The following is a 23,755-nucleotide window of genomic DNA, read 5'->3' as shown; positions in this document are numbered from 1 at the left end:
CTGCACTTCAATTAGAATTTTAAAAAGTATTTATCTTAATTTTGAATGGGAATCTTTAAAACTGCATCAGGAGAGGTACAGACTTGACATTAGGACACAATTCTTTGCTGAGAGATCGGATTAAACACTGGGTCAGTTTTTCCAAAGAGGTGATTGATGCCTCTGGCATGTCAACCTTTAAGAGGCATTTGGATAAGGTGCTTAACATGATTCATCTTTTGATCAGCTCTGAATTGGTCAATCATCTGGACTAGATGATTGGTTTAAGTTCCTTTGCAAAGAACCATTCTATTCTGTCCTATTCTGTTCTTTCTCTTATATTTTTGTTTTGGTTTTTTTTTTTTTTTTTTTTTCCCCTTCAGCTTGAGTGTTGAGATACACTTAAATGCAAAAGCAAAACATGTCAGGATGGTATTTCTGAAGAGTATTAATTGCCATTTCAGGGTTTTTTTTCAACCATTTTGAAAGAGAATATTCTGTTTCTGAAATTACACATTCTCAGGTAGAATAGCTTTTGCCTTTTGTTCAGTCTGAGTTTATGTGTTGATGACTAGAATGTTAACGCAATAATTTACAGTTGCATTATCTTTATGGCTGTGTATTATAATAACTTAATGGAGCAGAAATGCATTGCAGATGGACAGATAAAGACTGCCTGTGAAAATTAGAGAGAGGGGAAGTAGAATTTGAGTAGAGAGTGTGTGCTGCAGTGGAAGGTAGATTGGTCCTGAATATTAATATTAGTAAGGGGCGATTTTATTTTTATATTCCATGTTTCACACAGGACTTTGCCACAATATGTGTTAGGTTAAGAGAGCTGTGACTATAAATACAATGGGGAGTTTTCACTTAGTAGGAGTTCACACAGACACAGTTATTGGTTCTCATTTTTGTTATGTTCAAAAATATTTTTCCTTTTTTTTCTTTGGTTGGGTTTTTTGTTGCTGTTGCTGTTGTTTGTTGGTTTTGGGGTGGGTTTTTGTCAGTTTTTCTATTGTTGTTTATTGGGTTTTTTTAGGGTTTTGGGTGGGTTTTTTGTGGTATTATTGTTGACAGGCATGTGCAACATCAATTTAACATCATGTCTGTTAGGATGATGCTGTAGAGACTGGACAGGGGCTGCTGTCAGTTCTTGGAAGCACCATGTCAGGGAGAAAAGGAAGGGAACATGATGAAATAAAGGTCATTAGTGGCTTTAATAGGCCACTATTTGTTAAGATGTCTACACAGAGACATATTTCAAGACAATCTTTACAGGATAGTAGATGAAGAAAGACCCAGAAGTTAAACAATTTCCACAAAATTAAAAAAATTAGTAGAAAATACTTGTGATAGGAAAGACAAGACACATTGGATTTGTGATATTATAGAAATCAAACAGAAAAGATAATTTAGGTTTCTGACTTTCTTTCTATCATTTCATTAATTTATGTCTCCATGTATTAATTAATTGCTATGTGTAGAAGAGTCACTAGATTTATTTCCATCAAGTTGTGATTTCCTAAGAATTCAAGACCTTCTTAGAACTCCAAGCATATTTCCTTATACTTATGCCACCAGCAAAATACAGTAGTTGTGTAATATATTCACTCAAAAATTTACTTTAATTAATATCCCATGGGACCTGTTTCACAGTCACCTTGAGAAGTTTATAGAATTCTCTCTGACACTGTTTTTTAGCATTAAATATTAGGTCTTAATAAGCAACTATTACTTCTAATATCCCCTGGATTATTTGGTCATTGAAGAAGGATAAATGGTCATGCATGAGAAGATTTGATTGACTCATAGGCAGTGAGGATGGGCCATTTAAAAGACAAAGAATCATGTGCTATGGTATTCTTATCTATGTCCAGTTTGAATAACTTACTATACTTCCACTGACAGCTCAACAACATTGTTTCACATTGAGATCAGGAGACTGTTCGCACAAATTTTCTGAGTTAAGTAATTGAAAAAAAAAAAGCTATTTTAATTTCTCTCTAAGTGATGTGTCGTGCGCATTCCAGGCCTTGTCTGTGGTTTAAAGTAACCTTAAAAAGCATTGGTTTGACAAATTTTCTGTTAGAGAAAACACTTGTCCTATTTGCATGAGCAAATAATTTAATAATGTTAGGAATAGGAAATTAATAAATGTTAAGTGAATTCCACTGCTGAAGTGGTACCTTATGGAAAAAAATAATAATTACAGTGAGGAGTTTTCTTTCCATCAGCAGATCTCAGCAATTACTGCTATGGCTAAAAAAACCTCACATATGAATTTTGGACCTGAGGTAGTACTCCAAGAAGTATTAAGAGTTGGTCATCAGAGACTTTGAATGAAATGCTCTCTTAATTACCTTCAAACAAGTAATTGTGGTAAAGCTATTTCTAACAGTGGGACATACCAAGATTTAACCAACTTGGTACAGAGGAAAAATCAGATCTCAGACTTTGTTCCTGGAGTTTACTGCATAGGTCAGAGTGCAAGTATCATGAAGATGGATAACTAATGGCTGATGAGTTTCCTGGGATACTGAAAGTGAGGAGAGCTGAAGAATTAAAAGGTGCTACATGAGAATTTGAAATTAAGCAGAAAATGACAACCAACTACTGGGAACTGAAGGCCTAGGTTTGGTCTTCTGTACAAAGTTTTCCTCTGCTCTTGATACTGAGGAAAAAAAGAAAATAATTGCAAAGAGAACAAAAACCTCCAAGGAACTAGATTTATTTTTGGTGTAATTTTTCTAATCCAGAAAACTATGCCACAAAAGGGGCAGCTTTCACCTTCTTTTCCAAAGAACATTTGATCCTTATAAGACCATGACGTGTATAAGAAAGTTTATTTAGGTTTAAAATTTGTCTTGTAGAATTTTCTAGATTCTGTATATTTGAATGATACAGCAGAAACAACATCCATTTAAATATATAGTGACTAAACTATTTATAAATACCAATATATCTTTTGTATCACTGAAAGCATACAGTATTCTTTTACTCAGCAGAGATTCAAGTAACCTATGAAGAAAGTGAACCAAATTTAGGACAGAAAACTATAAAATTAAACACTGACTGCCACAGATTTTTTTTTATTATAATTTAAAAAATATTCTGTGTTTCTCAGGAATAGGAAGGCAGTTTTTAGAGTTATTTTCAGAGGAACTGTGGTGAATTGGATTGTTCATCCAGTTGTGCAACTTGTGATTTTCCTTTTTTATATTATTATTATTATTAATTGTATTTTACTTTATTTTCAATTATTAAGCTGTTCTAATCTCAACATACAAGTTTTGCTTCAACTCTCCTGCCCATTCCATGTGGGTGAGCAGGAAGAGAAAGGGAGGTTGAGTGAGAGGCTCTGCGGTGTTTCATCTCCAGCCAGGCTTAAAAACACAACAAATGGATAAAAGTCAAATGCATCTATGTATTATAAATAACAGCCATAATTAATAGATGGAAACACTGCTTTGCTGTGGTGCCAGCTCGTTGCTGGGTGCTGCTGATGGCTGATGAACAAACCAACTCCTTCTCACCTCTAGTGAGAGGAAGGATGCAAAAGGAGAGTTGAAACCTGAGCAGAGGGGTTCTGCTGACTTGCAGTTTTCTGATGACCCCAGTTGTTCATTCCCATCATGACTATTTAAAGAATACACTATTCATTGCAATAGTTTGTTAAATGGAGTCTGCGTTGTGGGGTTTTGTTTTTGTCTGGGCTTTTTGCGCTGTTCATTTTGAGTTTCAGCACTAAATCCTGTCACATTTTCAATATCAGAAGGCCGTAAAGACAGTGTCACTGTTAGCAACACAAAAGGACGAGGCAGGCAGCAGGAGGTCAAGAAGGAAACCTTCTACTTTATTTTTCTGACTCCATATATATACAGTTATACATATATATACAAACAGGCCAAGACTGGCTACACAGGCAGCCACCTCTTTGACCTCGTGGGTGAACATCACCATCAATCATCTTTCTCCTCCCAGAGGAGAAGAATCTAAACAAAAGATAATTATCTGAAAACATACATAGTTTACTTGAAGCTGCATGAGAACAAAATGCAAACAGTGAAAAGCAGGCAAACTTGAGGCAACAAAACAGCATACAAAAGTGTAGACTGATGAATGAGATTTAGATCTATGCAGGTAATGGCTATTCCAGGGCAGAATGCGCCAATATCCTTTGTATGATTGTAAGCCCAGACCTGTCTTGAGGCTCAGCTATGCAAAGTAATTGAAATCCGTGGCAAAAAACAACCCATTTCTGCTCCTGAACAAATCTTTTGGAAATACCATTCTCTAATGGCTGACTGGAATAGAGAATGTGGGGATAAGATCCATTTTATCTGTTTGTTGATTTTAAAGTTTATCTCTCTACAGCTGAGCTGGCTGCTTAGGCTTCCACAATAGTCAGTGCAGCCTAATCAATAGAGTCAATAGAGTTAAATGTGATTAATTTGGACAAATGTGTTTATTTTAGGGTGAGATACACTTCTCAGATCTCAGTTCTGTCGAATTTATTGACTAGTGCCCCACAGACTCAAAACAGAAACTTGGAGTAATTTGATCAAATGTCTCAACATTGGAGAAATCCATGGGTAGTTAAATGAACCCTGGAGTTTGTGATGTTTATAATCACAGAACTCATAATCTTTCACAGGCAGGTCTTCTGAATTGCAAAGTAAAGTAAAGATTTCTCCTTTGGAACTGTGCTAGTTCAGGCATGATAAATAACTGACAACATGCCACCCTCCCCCCCCCAAAAAAAAAAATCTCACCAAAAGGAAAAGTCTTCATGACAAAGCTCAAGGGTATGAGTATCTTACCTTTTACAGAAATATATACTATCCATATGAATTTCCTCACAGTTACTTACCCTTGATTTATGCATAAACTGAACACTTCTTGGAATACAGAAGATACATGTCACCACAGGCTACTCCTGCCTACTTCTAGCAGGCATTGCTATTTCCTGTCAAGGAAAATAGCAATGTCTGTAAGCTGCCTGTGCTGAACAGAAGACAGAAATAAGGTTTTTCCAGCATTATAATCCCAAGACAAAATCTGCCCCTGTTCTCAGTAATTTTTTGGGACAAAGGATGTTAAAATATAAGCCACAACAAGATCTTTCTTCTGCTTATTTTATATTATTTTTTAATAACTGTTTATGCCCTCTGCCTGTTACAAGAAACACTCACTTTTGCTGTGTTTCCTTTATTTCTTTCAGATTAGTAGATGTCAATTAGTTCTTCTTCCAGCTGAAGACTCTCAATCTCCTTAACCTCCTCTGGCATCTAAATCATTCTGCAAATTTTGTCATGTGCTATCTTTGTCTATATTTTTATTTTTACAGTTTCATTATATTATTTGAAAAAAAAAAAAAAAAACCAACCAACAAAAAAAAAAAAAAAAACAAACAAAAAAAAAAAAAAAAAAACAAAAAACAAAAAAAAAAAAACCACCCTCCAAAACAAAACAATCCAAAACCAAAACAAAACAACAAAACAAAAGCCACTCCTATGAGGCCTTTTCAAATGCATGATTCACTAACTAGCAGTAAACTAAAGGATAAATATTACTCCAGACACTGATTCCAGAATTCCTAATGGGGAGTCCAGCCTGTGTTAAAATACACTGATTTGGAGGTTCACAGATTTCCAGGTTAGCTGGGTCTGAGCAGGATCTGGAGCTCAGGCTCCCAGAAACACACCTGGGAAGGGACTGCTGTCCCAGGTCCCTCCTGTGGGACTCTGCCATCACAGACCTTGGACAGTGGGAAAAACTGCCCAAGACTCTGTCAGAAGATACTTTCCAACCAAATGTGTTGGTTTTCCATGGCCTGGTTTTTGGTAGAGTGTAGGCCACACAGGTGGCTTCTGTGAGCAGCTTCTGGAAGCTTCCACCATGTCCAGCAGAGACCTGATGGCTCTGAGGATGGACCTGCTGGTGGCCAAAACCAGGCCAAAGAGAGAGGTTAGTAACACCTCTGTGATGACATATTTAAGAAGAAAATCAAAACAAAGGGCACAGTTTTTGCTTCTAGTCAGAGAGAAGGAAATGAGAACACGTGAGGGAAACAACCTGGAGACACCAAAGTGAGGGCAGGAGGTGATCCAGACACTAGAGATGAGATTCCTCTGCAGGCTCTGGTGTGACCACGGTGAAGCAGCTGTGCCCCTGCAGCCCCTGGGGATCCACAGGGGTATGGAGATCCACCCACAGCCCCTGGGGATCCACAGGGATGCAGAGATCCACCCACAGCCCCTGGGGATCCACAGGGATGCAGAGATCCACCCACAGCCCATGGGGGAGGCACTCACATTGGAGCAGGTGGATCCATGGAGGAGGCTGTGATTTAGTGGGGGACCCAGAGGAGAGAGAGCGCTCTGCTACCAGGCTGGAGCAGCCTGTCCTTGGAGGAGTGCACCCCGTGGGAAGAGAGACCCACTGCAGCAGTTTTGGGAGGATTGTGTGCCCATGGGAGGGACTCACACAGCAGGTGTGGTTTGGCTGCTGCTTGTGAGAGTGGAGCCATGCCAGGGAATTTCACAGAAAACTGTCACCTGTGGGAGGGACCCCGTGGTCTCTCAGGACTCCTCTCCCTGAGCCAAGCAGAAGAGAACTTTGGGTGATGAACTGACCAAACCCTCAAACCCTCATGTCCTGTCTCCCTGTGCTGTTGGTGGGAAGGATGGAGGAGTTGGGGGAAGAAAGGTCTTTTAAGGACCTATTTTTACTTTCATTATCCTCCTCTGATGTTGCCAGTAATAAGACCACATTGTACTTCTAAGTTGAGCCTGTTTTGCTCTTGGAGTGCTTTCTCTCAGTCCTTATCTCAGCTGATGAGCCCTTCATTGAATTATTTTTTTCTCTCCTCTGCCTAGATGTAGCCAGGGGGGGTTAATGAGTGGCTGTCATGGGTGCCTGGTGTTTGGCCAGTGTCAAACCATAACACCAGCTTTCAAAAAAGGATTTATTTCTGTGGGTACGTGAAAGACTAAAAAGAAGAGCTGCAGGGTTTCCTTGATTTACTCTAAACACGAGAACCAGAACTACCCCTGAGTTTATCAAACAAATTAATAAAATCTATACATTGGTTTCCCTTTTCAGGTCATTCCAGATTTGTTCAGTGTGGCTGGTGGAAAACACATCCTTTGAAGTCTCCCTGGACTCAGTTTCCAATAATTGAGTATTTTTTTGTTTTAAGACATTTGCAATTGTTTTCAATTGTAGTTTTCTATCCCTCAGTTCTTCAGCTCTTTTTCATACTTTTACATTTCTGCTTTTTTCTTTTAAAAGTTGTTGACAGCAATGCCATATCTGTTGCAAAACTTGCTGTCCCACACATGTAGAATGTGGCACAGATGGGCCCAGCTCCAGAATTCATTGCCTAGTTCAATTACAAAATGAAATGTTAAACTGCTCTGTACCACTTTAATCATAACTGTTACCCTCCCATGTAATCTGAAATATTTATCCTGAATTTTACAAGAAAGATGAAAAAGTGTGAAGTAGACATAAAACCCTGGCTTATAAAATGCCAGTTTTCTTTTGTGAATTTCAAGCAATTTTGACTGATTTTACTGAAAGGACATCCATTTAAACAGAAAGAATTTTAGGTGTCACCTTTTCTGTGAAACAAAATATAATACCTAATAATTATTTTATAACTAGAAAACAAATTCTTTTTCTTCTCAATATCATCTTCATCGTTTACTTGTGTGAAACTTCCTCCTGAAGGTGTTTAACTCTGTGTTTTCTTCATTAAGCTCATTTCATAGATATGTCACCTCTAACTCCTTAGCAGACATCCACATGATATGCCACAGTCCTCTATAAGAAATTCTACTCAGCCTGCTCCCCCATGCCTCCTGGCTACACATTTGTCTTTTTCTCTGACTTCTTGTGAGATTCCTTCAGAGGATCTGGGATGAATCATTCAAAACCTCTCTGAGTGTGCTCTCAAATGCATGATGTAGTTTTTGGGGTGTCCTATGCAGGGCCAGGAGTTGGATGTGATGATTCTTGTGGGTACCTTCCAACTCAAAATATTCCACAACTTTATGATTCTATGAAGTGTCACACAAGACTAACCTTGGTGGAAACAGGCTCTGTTCCTATCAGAGAACATAATCATGCCATAAAGTGTTTGGAAGCTGTTGTTGCAGACTTAGTTTGACATTGTCCATTCATCCTCCTCTCCTTTAGTATTCCTGTATTATAATTAACATGGTTAACAATGAGCAACTGGGAGACAAAACCCTTTATCTGACACTGAAATTCCAAAGAAAGGAGACAGCAGCAGTGAGCAGTAATTCCACACTTTCCCTCTTTTCCCTGCATTTTATTTACATTTGTTACCTTGAAGTATCTTAATTGTCCATCTGCCAATTTCATAACAGCTGACATCTCCTGTTTAAGTGAGACACACTCTTGATCTTTGCTGGGAAGAGTGGTTCGAAAGTACTGCAAAAATAAAAAGGATCAGAGGATGGATTCCCATGCCAGCATACGTTTTCAGCTCTCATTTATGGCCCTTCTTGATCCAGCTTCAATTTGGGGGAGGGAAAAGGGTGTAGTGCTGCTTTAAAAGCCATAACCTTTGGAATTAAAATGAGTTCTCAGCACAAACTGAGCAATAAAAAAGCAATCATATCACCAGGCTGCTGGCCCTTATTATTTTAGCATCAGTGTGATGGGCTTTAAAAGCTTTATACATGCTGGGAAAGTTAAATACACGTGTTCCATTTAAAACTGACCAGCATTTAAATACGTAGACACCTGCCATGACAAGCAGTCAAGGGATTGCTCTTTCATTTTATAAATGGAATAAAACTGCTCAGTAGAATGGCATGACATCTGTGTCGATATTTGTTTAGTTGCTACTGGTGTACTTAATGTGAGGGATTTAGAGTATTAGTCTCAGACAGCATTCTGCAAGCTCCACTTCCCCACAGCGACTTCTCTATTCAGTGCAAGATTTAAGTAGTTGAACAAAGTGATCCTTTTGTCTAGAATAAAATAAAGGAGTGTGTAGGGGTGAGGTGGCTTGTCTTCTTATTTTCCCTTCCTGCACAAAAACTGTTAGGTTTGCTCACAGCAGGAACTGTACAATGCATGCACTCTCGAGATGCTGGCACCAAGCACGACGGAGGGGAAAAAAGAGATGGTTTTGTTCTCTGGGCAAATGGAACAAAAATTCTGTTTATCTGAGGGTTTGAACAGAAATACTTGCCTTTAATTAATTTTGGGGTGGTTTAATCTTGTTTGATATTTATATTGGAGTTAATGTTGAACTGAAAGCATGCATTTTGTTGAAGCAAGTAAACACTTTGAAAATACCAGAACCAAGTATTCAGATTTTCAAGATATTGCCTCTCTTGAATTCACACACAATCACAATGTTCTACCTGCCCTGTCCCCCAGGGTTTGAATTTCAGCATATTTTCAGCTTTCCCAGATGTGCCTAAGGATGAAGAAATGTTGAACTTATTGCATGCTGAAAGTGTTTTGCTCATAGCTAGATTTTCTCCCATGATGGAAGGAAAACACAAACAGAATACTATAGACTTTTTACCAGTTGCAAGAATTATTACAGATATCACCTTCTGTCCTATTCCATATGGGTTTTTTCCCCTGTCCATTCTTTCCTCTTCATTAATGCAAAACAATTGCTGTGCGTAGTTTTTGGGACTGGTACTTGGGTTTTTTTGTGCAATGTTCCTCATTTCAGTATCTTGATGTTAGCTCTCCTTTCCCATTTGTCCTTTATTTATAGTTATTTATGCTGGAGATGGAAAACTGTAGCACTGAAGGAATAGAGTCATTTATGCTTGAAGACTGAAATCTGCTTTTAATTACCCCACAATAATACTTTTTCAGCGTCTCATTTCTGACTGTCTGCAAAAGAGGCTGTCTTTATAGCTTTTTAGATTAATAACCCATAAAAATGAATTTGCATGACCTTTTTCCACACTACTTTTCTTCCTCTTCCACTCTGATTAAAAAATAAAAAAATAAAAAAATAAAAAAATCACCTGTAAAAACACCATTTTTCAAATTGCTGCCACAATCCCAAAGTGAAAAAAACCCCAAACAACACCAGTCCCCTTTGTGTTGTGTGTTACTATTCGGGTAACTTAAAGAAGCATACACCACAGAGAGTGGATCAATCCTATGTCTTTAAACACACTTTTGCATTCTTGGAGTATTATATAGTGAAGATTAGTGATTGTGCTTGATTTTCATGCTTTTCGCCAATATTTTTCGTGTCATAAAAGAAAAACAGTGCTTCTTTACACTCCATGAATCCTTTCTAAGAGTGTAACTCGCTGCATTGACTTTTATCTCTTAGAAACTGATATGTAGAATTTATATTAAAAATAAATTCCAGAACTGTCTGACAAAGAACCAAAACTGTGAGAAATATTAAGAGAAAAGAAATCTCTATTAATTACATACTTATCTGTTAGTTCAGTACTTGATCATCCCTTAAGATTAATGTTTTAATGCTGCTTGAAGGAATATTTAAGAGACAGAGAATTAAGAACACCAAAGGTTGATTTCATAACAGAGTTTTTTAGGGAGAGCTGTGCTGGAATTCTTGGCACCACACTGTTCCTATAAACTCTGCTAGATCTTTGTGACACTTTTCCACTCTTCCCTGAGTCACCTGGGAGCCCATAGCAGAAATGAGAGTTGGGATAACTTCAGAGCTCCTGAGCTGCTGGTGCTGCCTTGGAGACCTTCTGAACATTTAAATCGGTTTCCTCAGTATGAAAACATTAATAGAAGAAAAAATCATTTTCTAGTTCATAACTGTTAGTGACTCCAAGTTACAAGAGTCATTGGATCCTTGGAAGCTGCAGAAGAGTGGAGAGCATCCAGCAGGAGTGCAGGGAAGCCCTGAAATGAAGTAGGCACCAGGTGAATTTCTAAGGGCAAGAAAAGTCAATAGAAGGGCAAAAGTATCAACAGGCAGGAAGTTGCCTTAATCTGTATCCTCCTTTCCTATACTCTCCCCAGCCACTCTCAATTCTTATCCAAGTTTGTTTTTTGCCCAAGTTTCGTCCTTGTTTCAATAACACACAAATCATGAAAAAAAAATATAGCATGGCTCTCTGAGTTTTTATCTGGCTGTTTGATTTTACTGACTACACATTATTTTTGATAATTCTTTTTTTGTCTCATCTGGGGCTAAGATATTCTAGGAATAGAGTAACAAAGCTTTTCTTCTTAAGTTTTCTTGTTAGGATCTAGTGACAACAGAAATATAAATGAAAGTTTCAAAGTCTTTTATAGGGCTTCTTTAGGTGTGGACTTGCAAATACTGTGAAAGTATTTTTGCCTTTTTGAGGAAGTAGGGGAAAATTATATTAATATGAGTTATTGGAACACACATCTAACATTTTCTGGGACATGTTTACATGGAGACAAGTGGATTGACACTGTCTTGAAGGACACGTCTATTCATATTTTAGCAAAAAAAAAGTGCAGTAATAATTAGTTACTGGTCAGTTACTGTACTGGCTCTGACTGGGATGGAGGTAACTTTCCCCATGGCAGTCCTCCCAGTGCTGTGCTGGGTGTTGGTGGCACTCCAGTGTTTTGGTTCCTGCTGAGCAGAGCTGGCACAGCACCAGGGCTGTCTCTCCAACCCCAATCTCCACCTAAAAACCTACAGGCTCAGGGTGAGCAACTGTTGAGAGGAGACAGAGCCAGGACAGCTGACCCAAACTGACCCCGGGATATCCCATGCTGTGTGTTGTTTTGCTCAGTAATAAAAGCCAAGAGAAAAGAGTACAAGGGCAGCATCCCTTGCTAAGGTGTGTATTCTAAATTTACTTTGTGTGTACTAAGGCATTACTTCCCAGGAGGCAGCTGGACATTGCCTATGGATGGGAAGTGGAGATAATAATTTTTATTTTCCTTTGTTTTCATGAATGGCCTTTTCTTTATTAAATCCACAAGTTTTTAGTCTTATTTAATCCATGTCCCACTGAGGGGAAGGAGTGAAAGGATCCCTTGGTGGGCACCTCACAGCCAGCCATGATCAACCCACCACATAAATCAACATGACAGGATAAAACAGGAGCATTAAATTATCATTCTATATCATCCTCATTTTAGCCATTTAAGGAGCTGAAATAAGTGTAAAAGAAACTCCCAATGTGCTAATATTTCATCTACAAGAGCCTTTTGAATTCTAGACATCCAGCAGACAATTGCATGTACAGCCATCTCAGTCCATGATATCCCTTGGCAAGCTATCATCAGGTGTTCAGGCAGCCCTCAATGGGTGCCACTTACACTGCTGTAAAGCCAAATCTCTGTGTAGTCTCTTGTAATCTTATCTTAGGTACTGCAAATGATAAACCAGATTATGACTCACAATTAATTGTCTGATCCCACATACGGAGTTTACAAGAGCTGGTGAAGAAACCAGGATGTTCAGCAATTTGTCTCCTATATATCCACATTCACGGAGTGTCAATATTATCTCTAGGACCTGGTAAAAAGCCTCTTCAGCCTAGAGACCCGTGCAAAAGGCTGTCACCCTCTGCCTTTATATCAGTAAAAACCATGGCAAAGCCTGAACACAGACCATGATTGTCTATATAATAAAGTATTCAAGCATATTTATATAAGTGTGGTGAAAAACACACTCAGGAGGACAGGATGTTCAATATAAACAAAATGATAAATCTAGGGTTCAAAAGGTTTTGGGACAAATTTTCTCTTGAAATACTTCCTCTGAATTTATTCCTGAATATTTTTGTGCCAGTTTCAGCTTCATATTTTAAACATTTTTTTGTTGTTGCTGATCAGCCAGCAATGAAAACTCCTTTTTTATTCTTGCTATTTTTCTGTTCTACCTGTATTTAGAAAATTTATTTGAATAAGACCTTACATCCTTTGACTCTGCCTTCTTTGAATGAGTTATTAAGACATTTGGCTTCCTCTCCTATTTCTGTCTCTAATCTTTATTTATAAACTAAAGATAAGATTTTTCTCAGCATCTTTCCAGTGTAATTTTTTTTTTCTTATAACTTATTTGTTTATCCAGTGTACACTCTGTAGTCATAGAGAGACAGACTGAACTGTAATGCAATGCAATGACCACTTTGAAAATGCTTCCTTGTGGAGGGCTCAGGGATTTTTCAACATGATGATCCAGAACAGTGCAAAGTAAACATGCTCTTGTGCTTCTGTGTGAATGTATACCCTATGCTTACACTTCATAAAATGAGTACAAAACTGTTGTCTGAGAACAGAAAGAGTGTTTTTGAGAACAAAACACCACTCTGGGGGAAAGAAAAGAAAAGAAAAGAAAAAAAAAAAAAAAAAGAAAAAAAAAAAAAAAAAAAAAAAAAAAGGCAAGCAGAGGCACAGTCACCAGGACTGATCCAAAGCCATAGAGGTTAATGAAAAGACTTCTGTGTGCATTGGATCAGGCTGTAACCTCGTGAATAGCTGTGGATATATTTAATGCTGCCAGCACAGCTGCAAGAAGAACACTCACAAAAAGTAAATGATGAAGGGAGACTATTTTAATCCTGGCATCTGGGTCTTTTGACTGCCATTTGGAACAGGAGGTGGGAGGACCCTTGAAAAATGAGATAATTGGATTCTTCCTGCCCCATTGAAGGCTATCTCAAGGCTTTAAAAGTAAAATTTCTACCTTTTATTTTCTTAGTTTTATTATTTTGCTTTCCAGCCAAATGAATGCAAATGGCATCCATAATAGAACCTGGGGCCTCTGTGTCTAGAAACAGAGGGTTTCTGCTGAAGGGCAAAGCAGCATCCCTTAGCTTAGCTAAAAACCAAAGTGATGTTCTTACAAATACAGCTTTTATATTCCATCCTGAAGAAGATGTCACATTAGTAAAAGATCAGCATCAAGTTGAATCCAGCTCACCTGTAGATACAAAATTTTCAGCTCAGATTCTCTTACACTTTACAGAAAATAAACTCAAGTATATTCAGTTTGTAGAAAAATTGTTGCAGGAACTCAGGCACAAAGGCACAAAGTGAGTGTTTGCCCACGAGCTGACAGGCTCTTCCAACAGCCATCATTTAAAACAATAAAAAATAACTACCCATAGAAATCTTACAATACATTCCGTATTTATACACCACTTTTCCAGCTACACATATCACAAAAAAAAAAAAAAAAAAAAAAAAAATAAAAGATTAAAGTAGCTTTCAAAAGTCTAGAATTTGATTCCGTTCAGGATTTAAGTTCAGATTGAATTGGACAATTTACTAATTGCTTTTCAAAATGTTGGAAGGGAATGACTTTCTGTCCAAGACACTGTACGTAAGGACTTCTCTAATGCATACATATATTAAAATTGGTTAACTGCTGGTTTAACTTAATGTGTTTTACTAAGTGAAAGTGTGCTTTGGAATCTGATTTAGAAGCATGTTTTTCTTCTTTCAAATGATTTTATAAAGAGTGCCTACCAGTATTACTTTAATTATATTTTTTATTTAGTATTTTCTTTAAAACTTTGATGAAAATCTGAGTTCTTCAAGGAGGAAATTAACTCATGTGACAATTTGTATTTTATGTCTATGAGAGCTCCTTGGTACTACAGTGATTAAGCATGAAGACCAAAGATTTGAAATGTCACTGAAGTAACATCCCAGCATCCTTGCAATCACCTTGCCATGTACAGGATGTCTCAAAAACAAAGGTTCATTATATAGGGCTTAAAATTATCTCCACTCTTATCCATGGAAATTTCCATGGTTATTTCCACTTAATCCATGGAAAAAACTCCAGAAGTTTTTTCCATGGATTAAAAATCTCACTGCCCAACTGGGTTGTTCGAAGCATGAAAACTAACATAAAATTCAGGCTATTAAAAAATACTTAATGTAAAATTAAGTATTAATTAAGAAGGGGAGATCAGAAACTTGTCCTTTCAAACTAACTCCATCAATGATGTATTTTAGCATATATATTATAGGAAAAGCAACACTCACTAAGCTGTCATCTTTCATCTGCCAGAAGGAATTAAGATGAGAATTCATTGTTTCAAGTCATTATTATTAGTTCTGGAGGCTTTTTTAAGACTGTATTAATTAATTGAATATACACATAAAGTGACAGCAAATATTCTATATAGGCAAATAGTAGATATAGGCACATAGTGGATGTTTTCTGCTTTTTTTTCTTCAGTATATAAACAACAGTTGAATAATTTAAATCAAACACTGCTGTATGACTCCATTCTTGCTTCTACTCTGTTATCATAAAATTATAAAACATCTTGTGTTGGAACGGACCTTCAAGATGACCTAGTTCATCCCCCTGCCACATACGGGGACATTTTTTAATAAACTCAGTTGCTCAGAAAACTTTTCATCTGTCCTTGAAAACTTCCTGGGATGAGGTATCCAAAACGCCTCTGAGAAACCTGTTCCAGTGCCTCACCACCCTCACATAAAGTGATCTCTCCCTGATATCCAATCTAAACCTTCTGTCTGTCTCTTTGAAGCCCCTTGCACTTGGTCTTGTTAAACCTCATGAGATTCCCATAGGCCACTTCTTGAGGTCGTCCAAGTCCCTCTGGATGGCTTCCAGTCCTCCAGGTGTGGCTCCCTCATCACTCTGCTTTCTGTTACCTGCAAACCTGAGGGTGCACTCCATTGTTTCATCCATATGATTAATGAAGATTCTAAATAGCACTGGTCTCAGGTGGGCCTCTGAGGGACATCTCTTACCACTGATATCCATTGGGACTCTGAATCACTGAACATCACCCTCTGGATGTGACAATCCAGCCACTTTCTTATCCACCTAACAGTCCACTCATTGAATCCATCTCTTTCCAAACCAGAAAGAAGGATGTTGTTGAGTACCATGTCAAAAGGTTACAGAAGTCTGGGTAAATGACATCTGTAGCCCTTCCCTTGTCACTGATGTGGTCACTCCATCACAAAAGGCCCCTTAGTTGGTCAGGCAGGATCTTCCCTTGGTGAAGCCTTGTTGGCTGTCCCAAATCACCTCCCTGTTGTCTGTACACCTTAGCATGGCTTCTAGGAGAGTTTGAATCCTGATCTTCCCATGCACAGAGGTGAGTCTGACAGGGTGGTAGTTTCCAGGATCCTCCTTTCTATGGTTTTCAAAAATGGTTACAATATTTGCCCTTTTCCAGACTTCACCAGACTGCCATGACTTCTCAGATCTCATGGAGAGCAGCTTTGCTACTGCATAAGAAAATTCCCTCAGGACTCTGGGATGCATCTCAGTGAATCCCATAAACTTATCTAAGTTCATGTTCTTTAAATTGTCATGAACCTGGCCTTTATATACAGGTGTTCAAAGTGCAATGTATGAAAATGCATATGTTGCTGGAGAAGGGTGATTTACTGAATATAGCAACCTGAACTGCTTGAACAGCTCGTTCTCAGATCTTTTCAAAGCATTATTCAAAAAGTCAACATATAGACAGCAACAAAAAAACCCAAAAAACCCCCAACAAACCCAACCCTCAAAGGTCTGAGCTCCTGCCCTGCATCTCTGCATGTCACAGTGTAGAGCTCTCTCCCCAGAATGGTCTGCTAAATGAGCAAAAGACCATCAGGGGTTCTCCCTGCCTAGTGAAAAATATTCCAAGCCTTGTAATACTTGCACAGTGCTAATGGCTTTTGTGGTCCACAAGAGGACATTTAGTTGAGCTTGAATAGATATGTCCCTGCCAGGGAGCTCCAACCCAGTCATTTGGATTTGGGAGATTGGCTGTGCTGAAAATGACTGTTCACTAATGTGCATAGTTTTCAGAAAAAATAAAGATTGAACCTAAACATTTTGAGATATGTGTGGGAAAAAAATCAGTTATTTCCTTTAAAGAAGGTGGAAGAGCTCAGGCAGGGGCTCTGAGCAGCTTCTTTTCTATACGATCTTCCTCATTTCTTGCTTCACATTTTCAATTAGGCCCTAATTCCCAAGCCCTGATTCATGGGGGTAGTCTCATTACAAGAAGAGACTGGAAGAGCAAAGGTTGTTTAGTCTTGCCAAACAAAGGCTGAGAAGAGACATGATTGCTGTCTATAAATATATCATAGGGGTAAACACAGGAGAAGGAGAAGCTAAAGGATAATGTTGTCATAAGAACAAATGGGAATTAACTGGCTATGAATAAATTTAGGCTGAAAATTAGAAGAAGGTTTCTAGTCATAGGATCAGTGATGTTTTGGAACAGAAGGGGTAAGAAGTGAGTGAGTGAAAATGGAACTAGCCTATTTTAAAGAAAATATCATTTCAGGTTATGGAGAAAATTGTGTTGGCAGTGGTGTGAGAGCACATTCCTCATCGACTAGACTCTTTTCAATCCTAAACTCTTAGATACTCTAAGAATCTTATACTTTTAGATACTCTAAGATTACTCTTAGTTATTTTTTTAAGTATTTTAAATTTTATTGGTTAACAATAATCTAATGTTTAAACTGTACCAGAAAACTCTGTCTGAGGGACATATGGGTGGAAAGAAATACTATCTAACAAGGGTTCAGATGAGCATTCAGCTCATATCAGTACATTTTTTGCAAACTTCAGTGCAAAATAGTCATAACTGTTACGAGGCAAAAGGGATTTAACTTTAAAGAGCAGAAGAAAATGGAAGAAACAATAAAAAAAAAAAAAAGAAATGGAAAATTGCAGAGGGACAGGTACTCACATTTACACATTCTATGGGCAAAGCAATTCACTCTGATTAATAGCACTGCTTGTACCACACAGCTGCAGCCATTGCAGTGCTGCAGCTGAAATGATATGATGTGTCTTTGGGTTTTTTTTCTAATTTTGAATGTATGCTACCTCAGACACTTTTATGTCCAAACAAACAGTTTGCAGGTCAAAAAGAAGCACCTCTATTCACATATGCATCCGAGTTTGTGAACCTACTTGAAAGGTATGTCACAGAGTCTAGAGGGAGAGAAGTTCAGTGTTGGCTGTCTAAGGGTTCATCTGGAGGTCTGGTAGGCAGTCATAGGTAACAACAGTGCATCAGCCTCTTGAAAACACTTGTTAAACATCTATCACATCAAATGGAAAGATTTCCAAGTACCACAGAGCTAGTGAAGCTAAATATTGAATTCACTGTTTTTTTGTGCTGTTACTGATAGATAAACAATAGTCACACTTGTAGATGCAGTTACCATGATCACACTCACATCTTCACTGGCTGCCCTGCTTATAGCTCTGTTGATGCCTGTTTTGGGCTTACCTAGAAACAGAGACCAGACAAAGTTAAAAGGATAAAAGCAGATGTATTTACTGAAGAGCCTTCAGGTACATTAAGGGCAGACCAAGCCTCCCCAAGGGGCTGAACCCAAAATGGATGATGGTCATGAGTTTTTCAGACAGTTTTTCAGTTTGGTCTATTGGCATGTCAGGGGTTAATCATCCAATTACAGCTTCAGGTAATGACGTTATATACCCCCAGTCCCAGATTTCACTTTTGCTTATACTTTTCTGGGCCTAAGCCAGAGGGTGTCCTTGGATCTCAGGCCCAGAGGGATTGTTTTGTCTGATCAAAATGTGAAGATAATTATCTACCAACCTATAAGAAGTTCAGAGTTATGCACTAATGCAGTACAGCATCTGAAAAATGTAAAACTGAAAACTTAAAGCATCACTGTGATGGGGAATGATTACTAAAAGTTCCAGGATGCAACTCCTGTTCTTATTCTGCTCTTCCAGTTTCCTGCAGTTTGAAGTCCTAGTAGAAGTTTGGATTGCAGAAGTTTGGATGTGCAACAGCAAAACAAAAATGTGGTTGTAGTTACTAAGCTGGGGAGAATAGGGACCTAGAGAATGTAAAAGAAGGACCAGCTTTTCCCCAGGCTTATCTATTCAGTGATGAGTTCACACTGAGTTCAGATGTAGTATTTGGGAGCAACCAGTGCATTAACACAGACCAAAAATCTGTCCTCACTTAAAAAAATGTGTATACTCTCACTAAAATATGTTTGCTCAGAAAGAAAACCCTAAATTGAACTTTTTTTATATGTGATTGGAGATGTTAGACAAAATATTTAAATCTTAAACCAAATCTTCTTTATAATCAGACCGTAGGAAGATTACTTTAGCAAAGTACTTGAGATATTTAGGAAAGGAGTAAAAATACATACTTTATCTCAATGTGAATTATTTATTCATCAAGGCAGCATATGAAGATTATTTGAAATCTGACATCACTTACATAACTGGCACATTTAAAGATAGTATTTCTGGTTTTAGTTGCAAATTATACTGTGTAAATTATGCATTCATAAAAAAACTCTAACCTTCAAAAGACAAATAGTTTGGCAGATGACAACTCTGAAAGTAGCACTGTAAGCAAAAGAAACTCTTCTTAATATGTTCTGCCCATTTTTGAAACAAAAAAATTAAAATAAAGTCTATATTGGTGCTCAGAGTAACATGCATAGAGAAAGTAAAAAGACATGTTAAAACCCCCATATATTAAGGTCACAATAAGAATTTAAACTTACTAACTATAGAGCCTGCTTGCATCTCTGAGGAAGGTTTGGGGGTCCAAACTCTAAAAATTCCTCAGTGAAATTCCTTTTGGGTTTATCAGTTCCCAGTCTTACATGTTCTCTCAATGCATATAATCACATCATACCTGTTCTATGGTGGGGGTGATAAACTACTGCATAAACTACAAAGGGAAATTGTAGATGCTCCTGCATTAAAATTCATGTTTGAATGTCTTTCTGGAATGTATCACATGACTTCTGGGTTGAGTGTGATATCAATGGGATTTAATTGTACAATATAAACATGAGATCATATTATAAGATCTATAACTTTAAAATACAGCTTTAAAAATCTGCCAGTCTCCAGTGAAAAACAGTTATGCAAGAGAGGGAAAAGAGATAACAACAAAATTAATTATTCATTATTTTATATGCAGCTGCAGTCTCAAATTTACATTTCTATAGCTGGTGTAGTAGATATAGTTTTTAGAAAAGCAGTTTATTGGTCTAAGTAATTTCTTAAAGGAACGAACATTTTAGCTAGTAATTTATCAATTAAAACTAAGTGTTGCTAATTGTACAGATAAGCACTTGCAACTGTTTATCCTCTTTCCTCTGGGCATCTTCAAGTTATTTATCCATCTTCAGGTGAATGAGCTGTGCAGTAAATATATCTTGTGGTGCAATTGCAGTAAGGAATGCTTTCAAAAGTGTCTGTTATTTGCAAATAAAAGGGGAAAAGGAATCCTAAATTATGTTGTTGATTTGTAGCTGCATCCAAAATTCAAAATGACAGCTCTTTAATATTAGATAAAAATGATACAATAAAAGGTTCATAAAAAGTGAAGAAAAAACATCCTTTCTTCAATGGAAACTAGTAGAGAAATTCATATAAAGCAGAAGCTAAAACTTTTATTCACAATCTCGGATCTGAAGCTGGTCTGTGAGGTGAGACCCATAACACTACTGTGGGTTTTTCTCCTAGCACTTGATCTGACATCCCTTTCATTGGATAAACTATTTTTACTGTGTGAAAAAATAAACCAAGAGTCACAGATAAATGCATTGAGAGTCGAAAGTTACCGTTTCTACTTCCAAAAAGCTATTCAATCTTGTCATGCTCTTTAGCAAACAGTATTTCTCATCTTATCAAGGAGATAGTGCAAAAGCTGGCTGAAAAACAACATTTCTGCCTCATGGAAGTGACAGTTGTTTTCAGCTCCAAATCAAGACAATACAAGGTTTGAACGTGGGTCACCCATCACCTAGGAAATTGCTTCTAACATCAGACTATTTAGAAAATAGCTTCACTTCCAGATTTCTCCTAGATCATTGACAGTCTTAAGAAATGCTTGTTAGAAGACTTGGCTAAATTTCTGTGATTTTTTGTTTGTTTTGTTTGTTTTTTTAGGAAGTAACTTTAAGAATTTTTTCTTTTCTGGAAGATTTCTTACTGGCTCTAATTCAAATTTACAGAAGAAACAGTATTACTGGGCTTCTGTCTCATATGAATTCATGGTAAGTGCTGAACCATCATGACTGAAAGGTGGTGCTGAAGGGAATTTTGGCTCCCTTTTCATTGCAAATAGCAAGTGGACAAACAAAGCAGGTGAACTTTCAAGATCTGCTGTATCTCTGAGAACATGGCTTAGTGGTGAGCATGGTGGTGCTGGGTTGATGTTTGATCTTTGTGATCTTAGAAGTCTTTTCCAGCCTTTATGATTCTATGATTCCTACGAAAATCTATCTTGTTTGCACCCACATTTTATCTACACCTGTTAACATTGCTACAGATTTTTCAAACGAAAACCCATGAGTTAATATTGTCTCAGATTGCAAATAACAGTAATGAACACACTTCCACCCTAGAAAGATCTTTCTAACGGTGATCTTGTTTGGGGTGAAACTCCATGAAATGTAGGTAATGTTTGCTCTCCAAATAATTTTTTAAACAATATAGATTTGGGTTTTATTTTATTTTTTTCAGGATATTGTTTCAAACTTAATACAGGGTTCTATGGACTGTGTTTGGTAAACAAGACAAAAATGAACACACTTATTTGAACTCAGCCTAACCTTTCACCTCCCATGACTGTGGCAGCCTCATTCATACTCCTTGTAAATTGGATAAAAAAAAAAAAAAAAAAAAATTACATAGCTGGCAGTTTGAGGAGTTAGAGTCGATAATAAAAGCCGAAAGATCACATTCAAGGGCAGTAGCTGAGTTTTCTCATGAAACCTGTCTAATGCCTGTTTACTCTGTTTTCTGCTTCTGTCAAAGGCATTAATCTCACATTTCCTGAGTGCTACATTTGATCAAAACCTATTTCATTTAAAAAGTTAAAGAGCCTGAAATCTTACTGTTGTAAAAAAATTGTGCTGAACAGGGCAACAAATCTTCTATTTCCCCTTATCACTCCCTGACACTTGAGGGGTTTCTAGCTAAATCTTACCCCTAAGATGTATAGCTAATTAACTTACGTTCCTCTCATATATATATGTACATACACACATATATATTTATCTACTCAAAATATTTGTATTATAATGAAGAATAGCATTTGAAATTTTGCTGGAAGGTTTTACTCTATGTCTCCCAAATATTTTCTGAAAAATTTGCTTCTAACCAAATATGCAAGCAAAATCCAAAAGAAAACATTGTCTTTGTTGCAGATTTTCAGAGGATAAACATGTCCTTATTTGGTTCAGTCTCAGATTTTGGACAGAATTACAGGATATGGCAAGCTTTTACAGCATTTGATCATTTTAATAATCTTGAAGATAAATATTTTAAAAAGTCAAACTAAAGAGAGGAACTTTTGTTATTTTGGAAAAAGACCCCACAGTAACATTTAAAGGCTATAAAAGTCCCTAATTGAGTCAGGACTGATATGTGCATGCCTTCCACTTCAAAATCACAGAGTGATTTGGGTTGGAAGGGAACTCAAAGATCACTCAGTTTTGACATTTTGCCGTGGGCAGGGAGAACTTCCTAGAAAGGCACTGAATGCTTCAGGTGGCAGCAATGCCATTGCCAAAGCTTAATGTTTGAGCTTGGATAATACTTATTATTGTTACTCTCAGACCAGTAAGCCAAGCCTCAGATTTATAGAGTAACAGCTTTCAAGATGACTCTTAAATAAGATTTTGCAAACTGACTAAAATTCAGTTTATCTGAAGATTTGGTATGACTTGCACTTCTTCATGGATGGCAATTCTATACAGAAGTACAGATTTACCAGCCTTCTTGTATCTGCATATGTTTTCCCTTTTAACTGCAGTGTCTCAATACAACTAATTTTTTGATCCTCAGCATTTCTGAGTAATAATAATAATATTATTAATAATAATAATAATAATAATAATAATAATGGTCTTAATAAGAATAATGTGGTCTTACCTTCAAAACTAAAATTTGAAAACTATGACCCTACTTATTAAAAGACTGAAATTAGTGAGTATTATGTTCCCCCCTTCTAAACTGGTCACTGTTATAAATGAGTACTTTTCGACACCAGCTCTCCATCACAGTCTTGTTACACAGCATTGCATTATGAAAAGTTCAACACTGAATTTAGTGTCCTGATTTGTAAATGTTTCCCTGGCTTTAACATGCCAATGTCTCATTGAAATGGGTAGTTTCATTAAATTCTTTACATTATTGGTATTTATTATTCCTACAAATGCATCCCTAGAAGCTTCTTTCCACTTTAAAGCCCATTACAGTAGGATTAGTGCAAATAGTGAGTATGAGACAGTCCCTGTCCTCTAGGTTATCATTCAGACATTCACAGCTTGAAAAAATATTGTAAAACTTAGGATAAATTAAATTAAATTTTGCAGAATACCAGAAATTTATGACTGCCTAGCTATAACTGAAATGAATGGTAGTCAGACACCTGCAACTGGTGGATTGAGGAATCAAGTGACTTTATGCAGGTTATGCAACCATCCTTTGCCAGAACTAGGAAAGAGTTTTCTATATTCCAAGCTTTAATACCACACATTTACCCAAAAACTATCCTATCTTTCTAATATTTCACATGGAAAAAAATTAGTTTTAGAAGAAATACTAGAAATTAATTTGCAAAAGTCTTAATTTGGGAAAGAATTGTTAAGTACAGAATCAAAACAAGAGTTTGCAGGGGTATTATGAATTGTTTCTGAGGTTTGATTTTTCTTTTTTATTTGTTTGATTTTCAATAAATGAAGGCAGGATTAATTGAGTGTGCATTTTAGAAATTACACTGATGGATGCGTAACACTAAGAAATTCTTATTGGCCCAGC

The sequence above is a fragment of the Sylvia atricapilla genome, chromosome 1, assembly GCF_009819655.1.
Source record: "Sylvia atricapilla isolate bSylAtr1 chromosome 1, bSylAtr1.pri, whole genome shotgun sequence".
NCBI classification, from domain to species: Eukaryota; Metazoa; Chordata; class Aves; order Passeriformes; family Sylviidae; genus Sylvia; species Sylvia atricapilla.
This window is presented reverse-complemented; position numbering follows the sequence as displayed.